Source organism: Durio zibethinus, chromosome 5 (genome assembly GCF_047325235.1).
Source record: "Durio zibethinus cultivar Kanyao isolate XHJ-2024 chromosome 5, ASM4732523v1, whole genome shotgun sequence".
In the NCBI taxonomy this organism is placed as follows: Eukaryota; Viridiplantae; Streptophyta; class Magnoliopsida; order Malvales; family Malvaceae; genus Durio; species Durio zibethinus.
Window position 1 is genome coordinate 29,389,112 of NC_143166.1, and position 15,906 is coordinate 29,405,017.

The following is a 15,906-nucleotide window of genomic DNA, read 5'->3' on the forward strand; positions in this document are numbered from 1 at the left end:
GGTTATGTGCCTCATTGGTATTCGAGGATCGGTGCTCGAGACCTTAAGCCCTACGGACAGAGATGGGTGCTCGGGGCCATTTTAAAAATCGTGGGCTGATAAGAGATGGGAGTTGGGTCCTTCTCTATAGAGTTCGAAATGAGTGACCTTACGGGGTCAAAGCCAAAAAAACCTCATGGGTATGTGACTTGAAGGATCAAAATTGATCTATCCAAGGAAAAATGGACTTAGTGGAGGCTGACCTTGACTACAAGTAATCTTGGTGCCACACGAATGCGTGGTTTCAGAATGAGAAACGCGTGGACCATGACAAATTTGGTATCAGAGCCTAGGTTTGGCTTAGTGGCGATATTTACATGACCCTATGTGTGGGCCTAGTGACATGAAATCGAGGTGGTGCCAAGCTCAAAAGGAGCTATCAAGACATAAATACGGTTTTGTGGCTATGGGGGCTCGAAAAAGAGCCAACAATGCATGCTATGGGAAAAATTGGGCCTATGTAAAAAGGCTCTCGAGTAGGCTCTTGGATGCCAAGAAAAAGGGCACCGGAGTCTAGCCTCACCTAGCAAAAGGTGTTGGCATGTTTTGGGGCATGTGATGCCTTGACGGTGGAAGGAACCGTAGTGAGACCAAGATGCGAAAATGGGCTTACACCATGAAATGGTGTTGTGTAAAGCCATGTGGGCCGAGTGAATCTTATCCTGAGGGGCAGGAGGTATCGAGTTTCAAGATTAATTACTAATGTGTGCACTTGTTCTATGGTGCAGATGGCCCAGCAGGGGTGCAAGCCGAAGTATTCAAGTCTAAGCATGGGGCCATTACACAGAGGTGTGTGAATTGGCTAATGATTGAAGCCATGAGTGGTGGTGGTCAGTGGACCCCAACAGAGTGTAATCTAGTGGAACAAGTAAATGGGAATTGGCCAGTTGACAAGGCCTTCAGACATGTAGGTCAGTGGACCTTGAGAATTGAACGGGTGGCTGGATCCCCGAGTCAAGCAAGTCAGTGGACGAGGTGATTGGTTAGATCAATGGATCTTTAGGTATGGAGTGGACTTTGAGATGCCCTAGGAACTGGGCCAGAGTCAAAGTAGACGAGCTGTAGAACCATCGAGGAGACATGGTTGCGTATAATGCTTAACCAAGTTTCGAGTAAAATTAAGGGAGACATGATTCCTTGTGGGACTGAGTCAAGACAAAGGAGCTTGAGTAGATGGAGCATAGTATTCGAGCTAGGAGTAGAGACCGAGTTAGCACACGCTAAGGTGCCGTCTCGAGGGCGGTTGGCCAGAGGGCCACACCTAGAGAGGTGACCTTGAAGGGGCCGAGAGGACCCAAGTTGGGAGACAACCAAAGTGCCTGAATGCCATTGTGGTAAGGTCTATCGTGTGGGGTGTCGTATGAGTGCGGTTGACCTAAGCACCACGTCCAGAAAAGCAAATCGAAGAGTCAATGCTGCAAGCGTGCAGTCGGTGTGAGGGGTCATGTCGGTGGGATGCACCAATGAGTGGCAAAGCGGGTGGACATTCATTCTACGGAGGGTTATTGATCAATGAGGGTGCCTCGAGGTCGCAACATGATATGATCAGGGATGAAGCAATGGTATGGCCTATATGGAACAACCAAGATAAGGTTAGACGGTTCGAGTAGGAACAGAGCAGAGAGGCATGGGTGTGGCAACATGACCAATCTACAACAACAATGGACGAGTACTATGGGCGGTGCCCCATGTGACAGGACCTCGACCCAATCCTTGAGGGCACAAGTGAGAGACATATGAGTAAATGTCAACTGTGTGCAACAAGAGAGTTGGGTGTGGTCTTGGCGTTGATGAGGGCATCGACAAAGTAAATGGAAGAGAGTGTCATGGCCAGGCCTTGGTCCTGCCATGAATGACCCTGAACCGAGCAACAGTCGAGACCAAGCTGACGGAAAAGTGGTTCTAAGAGATGCGGGCGTGCATTTAGAGCTTTGGAACATGTTACTAACATGTTGTGCGGGCAGTGGGAGCCCTGGACCGGAAGATACGCGGGTAAGTTTGGGACAGTGGTCAAGTACCCTCAAGCCAAGTAACCTTGCGGGTGCCATAGTGGAAGCAGTGTGCGAGCATTCTGTGCATGGAAATACGTTGGGGATATTGTGCGTGGACAGTCTGAGCCATAAACCCTAAGATACGCAGGTAAGTGTGAGGTAGTGAGTCGGTGCCCTGGGATCAGCTAACCAGTCAGGTGCTGTCGGTCGAAGTCATATGTGGGCACTTTCGAGTGGGTTGGTGGAGCAACGAGCAGAATCAAAGAATAGTAGTGACCAAGAGGAAGGTTATGGGGCCCTGAGTTAGTCGGAAAAAGGCCCTGATATGGCTGAAGAGAAAAGTGTCCCTATTTTAGACAATCTTACGGTCACTGGTAGGAGACTGAGAAAATCTCTTACATTCTTTATAGGAGGACAATTGGTGTCAGCTCTCCACCACCCCCTTGGCTAGTGGGTAGACAGGGGCCTGACTAGTCTGAAGTGAGCTACTCCTAGGCACTAGTGGTGTCTAAGTGGTCGGACATCGTAGGGTACGAGCGTGACACGATGTTTCCTCAGGTCATGGTAAACCCAGGGACAGGCGTGGCCGACGGGCCTCGTATCGCGCCTTTGCATTGAGCCATGGGGTTACACGATAGAGATCGTTATGCCCTTCGATTTTCTCTCCTTGAGCCGAAAGGATCATGAGATGGTGTTTGCGTATGAGGGATGCCATCGAGCCTGAGGGATGTGCGGGCTAGTAGGCAGGCACGCTGCTAGACCCTTGTGGTCAATCGGTAGAAGTGTGCTGCAGGTGGGGCAGTCCACCCATGTCTCCCTTGCAGGATTAGTATGATGTTGGGTGTCGATCATGCGTGCGGGCGGCCTACACTGATGCTAAGGGCCTAAGCCCTAAGAACTGAGTCTCGTGGAATGAGATGAGCCTAGAGGCTCCGAGCTGGCCGCTGACCAGCTTAAGTGTGGCGCTTGCGTAAACTTAATACGGGAGTTTGCGTACGATACGGGCGGGCATGATGTTGAGTTCTCACCATGTCAAGAAGTAATAATATCATGAGAACCGGAACTGCGTGTCTCCTGAGTATTCGAGAGTCGGTGCTCGAGACTTTAAGCCCTACGGACAGAGATGGGTGCTCGAGATCATTTTGAGAATCGTTAACTGATAAGCGATGAGAGTTGAATTCCTCTCTATAGAGTTCGGAATGAATGAACTTACGGAGTCAAAGCCAAAAAAAATTTATGAGTATACGACTTGAAAGATCAAAATTGATCTGTTAAAAAAAAATAAACTCGATGAAAATTGATCTTGAATATAAATAGTTTCGGTGTCGCACGGCCGCGTGGTTTCAAAACAAGGAACGCGCGGACGTGACATTAAGCTTGGGCTTTGTGATCGCACCTTCTGTCCTACTTTCTGCCACTTCCCGCCCGTCCTTTAACAGAATCAAGGTTGGTAATCCGTACACTTTATACTCTTCGATCAGTTGTGGATTCGCATCATGATCAATTTTTACTAGGTAATTTAGATGGAAAAAGTACATAAACAAACACCTGAGCGATGGATTCCATGGAGGGAGAGATTTAGCGGGAGGGTCCACACCAAGTAGCAACGAACCCGACGAGAACCGGACTGTTGGATTCCAACACCGTTCTTCGGAACTCGCTCTCTTTAATTTCCTTAATGCCTGCACTGCACCGTACCGAAAATTTAGGAACCGTAGAGGAAGTAAGCGACCGCAGAACCAGTAGGTGGTTCTTTCGAAGAGCGTTGACTTAAGGAGTGAAAGCGAAGCTTGCTGTTGCAGAGTAGAGTTTAGATGGGAAAGTAACTGTGCGAACGGTACCGGACCACCAAAAACGATTAAATTGAGAGAACGGCGTCCACGTTCGCTGTTAGATAAGTGAGATAAGAGGGATAAAATTAAGAGCTCAGAGTATTTTTCTAAAAGGACTTCTAGTTTGGTGTGTGTGTGACGGAGAAATGAGAGCCTGCATATAAATTAGGTAATTTTAAATATTGCAAGGTGGTAAGGTTAAAAAAAAAGTGATATGACTTAAAATTAATAAAAATTATTTATGTTTTAAATATACTTAGTTTTAAACCCCTGTGATATTGGGTAGATATAGATAAAAAAATTCATATATAAGTTTTTCTAAAATTATAATATAAGTTTTTTTTAAAATTATAACATAAGTTTTAAGTTAATAAATAACTCAAATTTTATATCTTTATAAAACATTTCACCTACAATTAATTTTATTATAATTTTATAATTATACAATCACAATTCAAAATTATATAAAAGTTCACGATTTATAAGTGTAAATTTCACATAAAATTTTCATAGATTTCATAAAATTTTAAATTATGATTAATTAATTATGGTACAATTATTGTAAGTGAAATGTTGGTGATATGCCCCTTTTTTTTATTTGGATTATGTATATTTCAATATAGTAAAATAAAAAAATAATATATTAAATATAGTTATGCAATTATCAAAAAATTTAAAAACTCAAATTATAATTTATTAAATCTAAGTAGTCTTCAATCAAAAGTTAACCATGTCCTTGATTTCAAGGAATTAAAAATTTCATACTATGAAAATCAATCTTCTGTATAAACTTTTTTCATTAGAAATTTTTCATAAATAGTTATTAAAGCAAAGATTTAAAAAATAATACAAAATAACTAAATTAATTACATTTATTTATTTTATTTACTTTAAATTACTCTCAATTAAATTCATTAAAAAATAAAATTTTAAAAATAATATAAATTAATTAAATGTATTTATTTATTTTTATTTATCTTAAATCACACTAAACCAAATTTATATAAAAAGTAATAAAATTTTTAATGTTATTGTTAATACGTTGTATATAATATTATGTCCTATTCTTTCAATAATATTATAATTTTAGGTTTGAATTTAGTAAAAAATTTTAATTGTTAGACTAAATCAATTTATAAACGATAAATAAATGCTAAAATTTTAATTATTGGACCAAATCAATTTATAAGTGACAAATTTATGCCAAAAAAATATATTATTGCACATCAAATAGAAATAAAGTTTTCTAACTATGAATGTATAAAAAATTTAAAAGTAATGTGTTTACAATTAAAAAAGAAGAAATAATATTGATTTCTAGAAAAAAGAAAGAAATAATATTAATAAAATAACATATTTATAAAAGAAAAGATACAATAAAATTTATTTGTGAGACAACCTTATATGTCTTTGAAACTCTATCACACTATTTTTATAACGAAAATTTTCATTTTTCATAAATTTACATTATTATCTTTCTTCAATACTTTTTGTTAACTTTTATAGGTAGTTGTCCAACAAAATTATAGGTTTCATTCATCTCAACATTTTCCTTTCATATATTAATATACAACAAAAAGTGTAAAATTTATAAATATTGAACAAAAGCAATTAAACAACAATTGAAAGGACAGAAAATTTTTGTAACAAATAAAAAGATAAAAAGAGAAGCAAAACAAAATACAAGTATCGAAACAAATTTTCAAATCAATACTCTAACACACTAAAGTTATCTATATTGATAATGAAATAAGATTTTTAAAATTAAGAATTTAATTTAATTTAATTGAGAGTGACTTAAGATAAATAATAATAAGAGAAAATTTTGATTACAAATTGATTTAAACTTATTTATATAAGAAAAGTAACAAATACTATTTAAGGTTTCTTTTAAATTTGTGGCATGGTAATCTTTATAAAATCAAGTTTATATGATTTGCATTAATTATAGGCGGTAATATATGTACTATTTACTCATATAGGTTTTGAATTTTGAAATTTGTAATTAAATTATCATATATTTTTCAATAATGTTGCCAAAAATAAAAAATATTCAAGCTTGGAATTAGATCACGAAAATAATATAAATTTAAATAAAATCTCATTCTTAGTGAAATAGTAATAATATGATTTCAAAAATTTTACTAGCCAATTTTATAAAGAAATTTAATTGATTTTGTTACTTATTAAGTATTTTAAAACTAATAATTAATTTGCTTTAACTAACAGACACATAGCATCAAGTTATGCAATCCATATGTCAAAAAAATAAACTATCCACATTGAATTTTTTTTTTTTTTCGCCAAAACTTTTGTCTTTTATATATTTATATAAGATATGTCTATCGAGATAATTTTTATTTTTTCTACTCAAATAGACATAGCACTCATATATAACTGCCTTAAATGAACTTACAATTTGTTTATAAATTAAAACATTTTAGTAGTGTTTGATATGAGACAATCATTGTTTGTAAATTAAATATTAAGGTAGTGTTTGATATGAGACGATTATTATCTATAAACTAAATATTTATGTAGTATTTGGTATGAGATGATCATTATAAAAATTATAGTAATTTACACATGTTGATTAAATCAACGTGTTTAGTAAGAATTTGATAATTTTACATGACATAAATCTTGGATCACAGAAAGTGGTCAGATCAATATTTTAGAAGATGATCTAATTTTTATCCAAACAAATAGGAAACTTTTATTGCAGAGATGAAGTGATATATAAAATTAAAAATAATCAATAGTATTCATTTAATATTTGAATTAAAAATTATTTTCTCTTAAAATTGTAATTATTATATTATAAATTTTTATATTTAAAAGAAATATTTATTGTAATAAATTCAAAAATATTTTGTGTGTTTTTTAATATTTTATATATAATATAATCTTTTTGTTTTTCCTTTATTCTAAGTTTAATAGATTAATTTTATTTTCTACTTCATATATTTTTTACATAATTTTTATTATAAAAATTTTTTTATCCGTTCAATGAATATATTTATTAATTTAATAATTTAGTTATATTTTATTGTAAAATAAATAAAATATTACTAATATTTTACAAATAATTATCTTTAAATAACACTAGCATCATACCCGTGCACCAATGTGGATCAAAATTTTTTGTTTTGTCATTTTTATTTATCAATTTTTTATCACAAAATTTACCTAATTAAAACTAAAATGGCGAAAAGTCAAAAAAATCAAATGAGGAAGATACGTGAATATTTCAATTAACCTTTTTTTTTTAATTTTATCTAATTAAAAATTAAAAAAAAAAAACAATTTCTCTAAAAAAAACCTTGACCAATCTAACTCGATCTTAATTGAAACAAATTACCCCCTATAGAATTGGAATCAATCAAATACGAATTATTTTAGCATCTCTATTACTTAATACTTTTTGTTACAAATTTTATTTAATTAAAAATAAAAAATTTAAAAAAAGAAGCCAAAAGTGGATGACATACCCTTGGTATCAAGTGTGGATACTTATACCTAACTTGCGAGATATTATTCACTTTAACTTGAATGTCTCCTGATTTTATCTCACAAAAAGCTCCTTACAAGTTTGAGATTAAGTCTCAATTTATTTATCATGACAGATCCTCAGAACATCTTAATGTGAGATTGGGGTGTCACACACAAAGTACACACAAATCACAAAATCACACCAGACATTGAAATTCTAGTAGTGGCACCCACTGTGTAGCATATAACTCTCACAGGATTTTAGAAATGGCTCTCATAGTATAGCACTTTGCTCCCATCTGATTAATGATCACTTTAATAATATTCGTGGAGACTCACACCTAACCTACGATGTATTATTCACTTTGACTCGAAGATCTCACGATTTTATCCCACAAAAAATATCTCACAAATTTAAATTTAAATCTCAACTTATATATCATAGTAGATCATCAAAATACACCGAAGTAGAATTGAAGTGTCACATCAAGCATAAAAACAAAATAAAAGAAAGAAAAAATAAATAGAAAAAAAAGAGAAAAAATGAAACAAATGAACCAAATGAAATAAAAGAAACAAATGACTTGAAACATGATATATCCTTGATATTAAGTGAGTTATAAGAAAATTATTTAAAATTTTTAATATATTTTATTAAATATATAAAAATAGAAAAAAAAAAAAAAAAAAAAAAACAAACAAACACATTGCATACCATTGATATTAAGTGGGTTTCATACAAAAAAAATTAAAATCTTTAAAAAATATATTTGCAAAAAAAATTTAAAAGGAAATAAAAAGAAAAAGCTAAAAAAAAGATAAAGGAAAATTATTAGTATAAATAGGGTTCCATTTTTAAAAATTAAAAAAAATTTATTAAATATAAAAAAAATCTTGGAAAAAAATATAAACAAAAATTAAAAAGCAATAAAAAAGTAAAAAGGGTTTTAAAAAATTAAAAAAAATTGGGGGTGCCATGTGACACACGGGTTAAGCTCTGAATAGGAGCAAAATTTATCTAATTATAAGATTTAAAAAAAAAAAGAAACTTGGTGAAATGGGTCCAACCTTAAAATATTTTAAATCCTTACAAAAATATTTATAAATTTTTAGAAAATCTGTAAAAAAAAAAATTAAAAGTCTTAAAAAAGAAAAAAAAAGTACAAAAAATATAGAAATTAGGAAGAAGCACCACGTTGCACATACATGATGAGGCATTATTTACCGGACATGATCAAGATTTATATTCTAGATTGAAAAAAAGTAAAAAAAAAAAAAAGCAAAAAAATAAGTAAAATTACTTAACACATGATATACTTTTAATATCAAATGGATTTGAAAAATAAAATATAAAAAATTATTTATTAAATATATAAAAAAAAGAAAAAAAAATACATGATATACGATTGATACCAATTGAGTCCTAAAAAAATAAAATCTTAAAATTCTTTATTAAATATTTTTTAAAAAATTAAAAAGAGTAAAAATGAAAAAGCAAAAAACATAGTTTAATATAAATGGATCCCATATATAAAAATTAAAATCTTTAAAAATATATATCTTTTATAATTTTAAAAAATACTATTAAATATTTTTTAAAAAAAAGTTAAAAGAGTAAAAAGGAAAAGTAAAAAGCATTTGGTATAAGTAGGTTTCGCACATAAAAAATAAAATTTTAAATATATATATTTATAATTTTAAAATATATATTTAAAAATATTTACTAAATACTTTAAAAGAAAATTTTTTAAAATTAAAAAACAAAATATAAATAAAAAAATATAAAATGGTAGCCTAAGGATAATTTATAGTTGATAGTACAAAAAATTTATATTTCAAGTTAAATAGATAATAAAATATATACTTTTATAAATACCATGAAGTGGCTTAGGGCAAAATACCTTAAATCTGTTTTTGACTCATCATCATTTTTCTATAAGAAACATACTCAACTTGATTCGATACTAATTTTTATAAAAACATTCATATCAAATCGATATGAAACGAAGAGTAAAAAAAATCCCTAATAGGTATTACATATGGATACCTGAATTGACCTCCTATTAACCTATTCTAGAAGGTCAACTGAAAACATTATTTTAGAGGAAGATGTAGTAATGAATGATGGTGATCTACACAGTGTTCATGAATCTGATGAAGAAGTAGACCCTTACCTAATGTTTAATGAAGAGGTTGATATGAAACATCTAAAATTAAAGGTTGGATTAAAATTTATTAATGACACTATTTATCAAAAGGTATTGAAGGAGTATTATGTTTATAAAAGTTATGACTATAAGTTTAAAAGGAACGATGGATATAAAATTAGTGTTGTTTATGTCAAAGACTGTGGATGAAGAATATATGCATCTAAATTAAGAAAGAATTGTGCTTTTCAAATAAAGACTTTTCAACCAAAATATAATTGCTTAAGGGAATTTAAAATTCACTAAGTCATTGCACTTTATTTGGCTGAAAAGTTTTTTGATAATTTAAAGGATAAACTGAATTGGGAAACTGCAATGATAATGAAAAAGATTTTAAAAGAATTAAAGGTTGAAGTCAGCTTCCCTCAAGTATATAAAGCTAAAGAAATGATGAAATAGGATGACAAGTTACAATATTCGGAGTTGTTTGATTATTGTGACATGATTCGAAAGACCAATCCTAGGAGTTTTACATTGATGAAAATGAAATTTCAGTATTTTGATGCAACCACTGGCATTCCTAAATCTTTTATTTCATAGGTTTGAAAGGATATTCATCATGTTTGATGCATAAAAAAAAAGATTCATGGTTGGATATAGAAGGTTTATAAAATTGTATAGTTGTCACTTAAAAGGTCATTTTAGAAGATAATTACTAAGTGTCATTGCTAAAGATGGGATTAAGAACATTTTCCTTTTTTGTTATGCAATTGTTGAACAAGAAAATAAAAAAACTTGGTCTTGGTTCCCAAATTTGCTATGTCAATAACTTGGGAGTTTCATTGAACTAGGATTGGAGTTTATATTTGACCAACAAAAGGTATTCAGTAGTATTATATTTAGTCTTTGTATATAGTGTTTATAGCTTACCAACAAAAGTTATTAATTTATTTTTTTTATAGGTTTAGACCAAACATTTGAAGAAGTGTACCCTCAAGTTGAACATAAGTTCTATTTAAGGCATTTGTATAAAAATTTCAAACTTTACGTTAAGGGAAAAACTCATTAAAAAGCTCTTTGGAAAGTAGCAAGTGTAGGATTAGTAAAAGAATGGGAAAAAGTTGTGTTAGTACTGAAAGAGCTTGATAAAACATGAGCAGCACATGCTTGGGTGAGTAGATTAAATTTAAAAACTTGGGCAATGTCTCATTTTAACTTTAGAACGAAAATTGATTTAGTGGTGAATAATCTTAGTAAAACTTTCAATGCTTATATATTAAAAGTTAAGGATTTGCCTATGCTTAGCATGTAAGAATGGATAAGAAAAAAATTGATGAACGAGTTTCATTCTAAGAGGGTTGGTATGAAGTTTTACAATGGTCCTTTGCATCCAAATATTAAAGATAAACTTCAGTAGATTAAAAAAAACTTTTTTACTTGCTTTTCTGTTCTTACTAGTACGTTTATATATAAAGTTTAATATAGTACAACCTCTCATATTATGAACTCGACTAAACAAAGTTTCACTTGTAGGGTTTGGGATTTAACTACAATCCCCAGTAAACATGTTATTTTTACTATTTATAATAATAAGGAGAGACTAAAATTCTATGTCCATTTTTGCTATTCTAAAGAGACATACATGGCTACATAAGATGTTATTATTAATCCTATTCCATGACAACATAAATGGACTGTAGGTAGTAACCCTACTCTCGCCCCTCCATTCATATATAGACCACCAAGCACACCAAGAAAGTTAAGAAAGAGAGCATCTAATGAACCACAAAATGATTATAAAATGTCACTAAAAAATAAGCTAATTAGATATGGTAATTGTGGTTAGGTTGGACATAATATTAGATGTTGTAAGGCATCAACGATTGGATAAACCACATGGAAAAGAATTATGAGGTTGAAGTGATTAAACAAAGTTCCTCTTCAGTCACCAATCATCAGGTAATTAGCTTCTTTAAATTAAATTGATCTTTATATATTAAATTTAACATGAATGAGGTGTATTTTACAAGTTTTTCAAAGTACAAATAGTGCATCTTCTTTAAGAACAATACACCTACAACTAAAGACAGATCCAGAGAAAAAAATGTCATTAATGCTACAGCTGGAATTGAGTTACAATCAAGTACTACTAGAGAAATGAGTGCTGGCAGAAATTTAAGAAAAAGAACATTTGGTATTGGTTACCAATTTGCTGGAAATGTTGGACAAAGATATGCTAGAAATGTTGGTAGAGGAAAAGGTCATGCTAAAAATATTGGCAGGGAAAGGTCATGTTAGGGCCAAAGTTGCTCCAATCAAAGAAAAGGATAAAAGTAGTACCTCAAGCTATGCTGGTGGTCAAGTTGCTATTCTTAAACATCTATCAATCCAAATGCTAGTAGCCAAACAACTAGTAACCTAGCAACTTGCAGCTAAGCAACTACTAGCTAAGGTGTTTAGGTGCAATCTAAAAAATGCTCATATATACTAGTCTAGGTTGATGCATTGAATGTATGCTATTTGACTTGTTTGTGTTATAAACTAATGTGATGTATAGGCCTTTTATTTTGATGTATAGGCCTTTTGTTGTGCATTTTGTGTTGGTCTTATAAACTAATGGGTTGTTTTTGTTCAATAAGAATGATGATGGTCTTATAAACCAGTGGCTTGTTTTTGTTTAATAGGAATGATGATGGCCTATTTTTATTTAATAGGAATGTTGTACTAGCATATAGCCTTTTTTTGTTTAATAGGAATGATGATGACCTATTTTTGTTCAATAAAAATGTGGTACCAACAGATGACTAGCAGATGGCCTTATTTTTTTCAATATAATGGCCTTTAATTTTTACAATAAGAATGCTAGCTTTTCTGTAGGCTATATTTTGGATTATAATTTTATAAATAGATGTGGTATTTTTTACAATTTTGTTCTTGAACTTACCTACTTGGTTGAAAGTAGTATAATGCCAATTAGTAGATAAGAAATTCAGTAACAAAAATCATTACACAACACATTTAACAAAAGGCAAACTTTCATTTAATTGTTAAATAACAAGTTCACATTGACATTTCATTAAACACTTGGTGTTGTTACACACTACACCTTATAAACATTACAGTCTTGCATACAACTAAACCATATCCTACATCTTACCCACAACAAATTCAGAATAATCCACTAACATCAATTCATTAACTCAAAAAAATCAAATTTTAAGTTTCTTTTACCTAAAAGATCAAATAAAATCAAAATCAACAATACCATAACACTACCACAAACTAAAGCAATTACCCTTTTCTTGCATCGGATCTGAACTAGTTGATGCTTCAATTGTGACCTCTTGCTTGAGATTTAGCTAGTTCATTTCAAATTTTTTGCTTCTTATTTCAAGCTTCAATAAGTTCGTCATTCAATTTCAGCTTTATGTGTTCCTATTCGAATAATTGTTGTTGCAAACACAACTCTCTTATTGAGCATATTGTCATTGCTTCAACTAATTCTTGTTTCTTTGCATTTGATCACGAAATCTCATATGTCATATTTGTTATTGTTTCTTTTAATTTTAGTATCTCTTTCCTATAATTTTCACATGGTATCTCATCAACCCGCTAAAAAAATTCACATTTTCATATTCCTTGTAAATGCAAAAACTCAAATATTAAACAATTTATCTACCTAAAAGCTATACCATAATTAACAAAATCTTACCTTATAATTTTTACATTCATGAAATTTTCGCCTACGAGTTATCACTTGTTCCAAAAGTTCTTATTGGTAATTCTACATCACAATAGCATTATTTAGCATCATTCGATCCTTAGCTTTTTGCATATTATTGAGAATCCATGTAGGTGAGTAACCCTCTTCTTTCTCAAAATAATATAGTAGGAAGAGAAAAAAAATAAAGGAAATTAAAATGGAGATAAAGAAGGTGGGAAGAAATGAAGAAATGAACAATAATTGTGGAAGGAACAAGAAATGAAGACCATTTTTGATTATTTTTCTAACGTCATTTAATAAGTGATAATGGAATAGTGACACAAAGTGACTAAATATCACATTTTAAATCTCATAAGATATTTTTATCTTGACTTTAATTATAAGATATATTTTTAAAATTAACACTATTTTATATTTATCTAATTAAAAAATATTATTTATATAAATTTTTTAAAATTTATAATCTCAAAACATGAATTTCAATGCCATACCAACTTATTTATAACAAAAATCAATACACAGACAAGGAAGCTATTAAATGCTACTGAGAAAAGTCAACATTCATAATATAAGGGCAAGTGTTAGCCCAGAACTTCCAACAAAGCTTGGTCTCGAAAAACACTTTACCTATGTCTTTGGATCTGGGTATTTAATTTCGGAGAATTTCTTCGTTTCTTGTTTGGTGGCAGTTCGGAGTTGGACCGTGATTGAGGTTGTCTTTGGACCTAATTATTGTAGTAGTTGGACATACCCAGAATCTAAAATCACGTGACTTGGGATGAAAATTGAAGTTAAAGAGCGAGATTTTAAAGATCTGAGAAATGGGTATTTGAATAAACATATAAAGAAACGAAGTTTAACACAAAATTTTTAACATTTTTAAAGGAAGACAACAAGAAGAAGAAGGAAAACAGATACAGCATATCAAATAAAGATAGAAAATGAAGGAAAATAAAAAGTTAGTTGGAAGATTCAGAGTTAGATATACGACTTTAAATATCATCAGCAAATTACGCGGAAAAAAATGGTAATGAAATGTTGGAAAAAAAAGGATATTTTTATTAAGGATAATAAAAATAAATTTACATTAATATAATTTTTATTTTTTAATCAAATTATTTAAGTCAGTTTCTAAATAATTCTATAACTATTAAAATAAAATTTTATTAAAAATTTGACTTTTAAATAATATAATAATACGATAGAAGTTTCTTTCCATCAATCATTCAAATAAATAAAATTTTATAAGAAAAATTATTTTCACTGATTAATGCTTTTTTCATCTAAAAAGTAGCAACTGTTTTTATTATTTTATTTATGGATGAATAATGTACTTTCATCTAAATTTAAAGTTATTATTTATTCAAATTATTTTTATTTTTAATTAATTTTTATTTATTTTTATATTTAATTCAAAATCATTAAACATCAACATTAAATTTATATAAAATAATAAAATAATTTTATTACTTTTTAAATAATAAAGAAATATTTTTCCGAAATTTAGATCGCGTATTGCTATTGTTATTGGTGATTGTGATTAGAAATCAAACACAATCTTAGTAAATCTGGCTCGCTTTTGTGATTGAGAAGAAATTAATTGTAATCGAGTTTTTAATTGTAATTTAATATCTTCTCATCATTGTGTTTGCATTTGCAATTAAATTTTATAATTACCATCAAACACACTCCCATTGCAATGTTATCGAGCCTTTAGTATTTTCAAATCAATATTTGTTCTAATAAATATATATTATATTTAAAATTATCAAAGATTACATAGTAATTATTGAAAATTAAAATTTAACATTCTATTAGTATATGGTAATTATTTATTAATTTAATTTAAAATATTACATAAAAAAGTGTTCATATGTTGAGATGGAATAGACCTAATTAAACATGGATGTATTTTATTTATAAATTTTTTACTATAATTTTATAATTATTCAATTATAATAAAAAATTTATTCAATGGTCCATTTATAAGTGTGAACGACCTATATAATTTTAATGAATTCAAACAATTTTAAATTATAATTAATTAATTATAATATAATAATTATAAGTGATACTTTCACATAACACATAGGGAAACTTACTAGAAACTAAGCTTATCCCTTCATTCAAGCAAATTTCATTTAAATTTATTATCAAAATATATTTAAAATATAATCAATTTACCTATATTTTAAATTTTAAAAACTAAATAATTATTTAATAATAAAATATTATCACCAACTGTGCCAAAATTTGAAAATTATGGAAGACTCTACTCATAAACAGATTTAATTAAATTTATATATAGATTAACTTTTTACTCAAAAATTGATATTTCTTCCTCTAAGATTTATAAAGCCCTCTTTGTTAAGGTTAATCATCCATAAGACCATATCTCTATTAAGTGATTGAAAAGGTTCATAAAATTTGTTGAATACAAGAAGTATTAAATTAAGAGTTTTTTTTTTTTTTACATTAATTTTGATTAAAAAGATGTAATATTTTTCTATTTATTTTTTATTTTTTTACTTTACCCTAAAAAACGTATATATCACCTTATATTAATTAAAAACTAAGAACAGGAAAAATTTTTAAAAATTAAATTAATTAAAGTCCGTAGACCTTCTGGAAGCCTCTAAACGATGACAATAAACCGTTTTTTTTTTCTTTTCTTAAAAAAC

The 15,906-nt window shown here is 29.8% G+C and overlaps 1 pseudogene; it reads right to left on the reverse strand.

The window, feature by feature from the left end:
- Positions 1-3,373: 3,373 nt before the first annotated feature.
- LOC111281621 (thioredoxin X, chloroplastic pseudogene) lies at positions 3,374-8,586 on the reverse strand (annotated as a pseudogene).
- Positions 8,587-15,906: the final 7,320 nt, after the last annotated feature.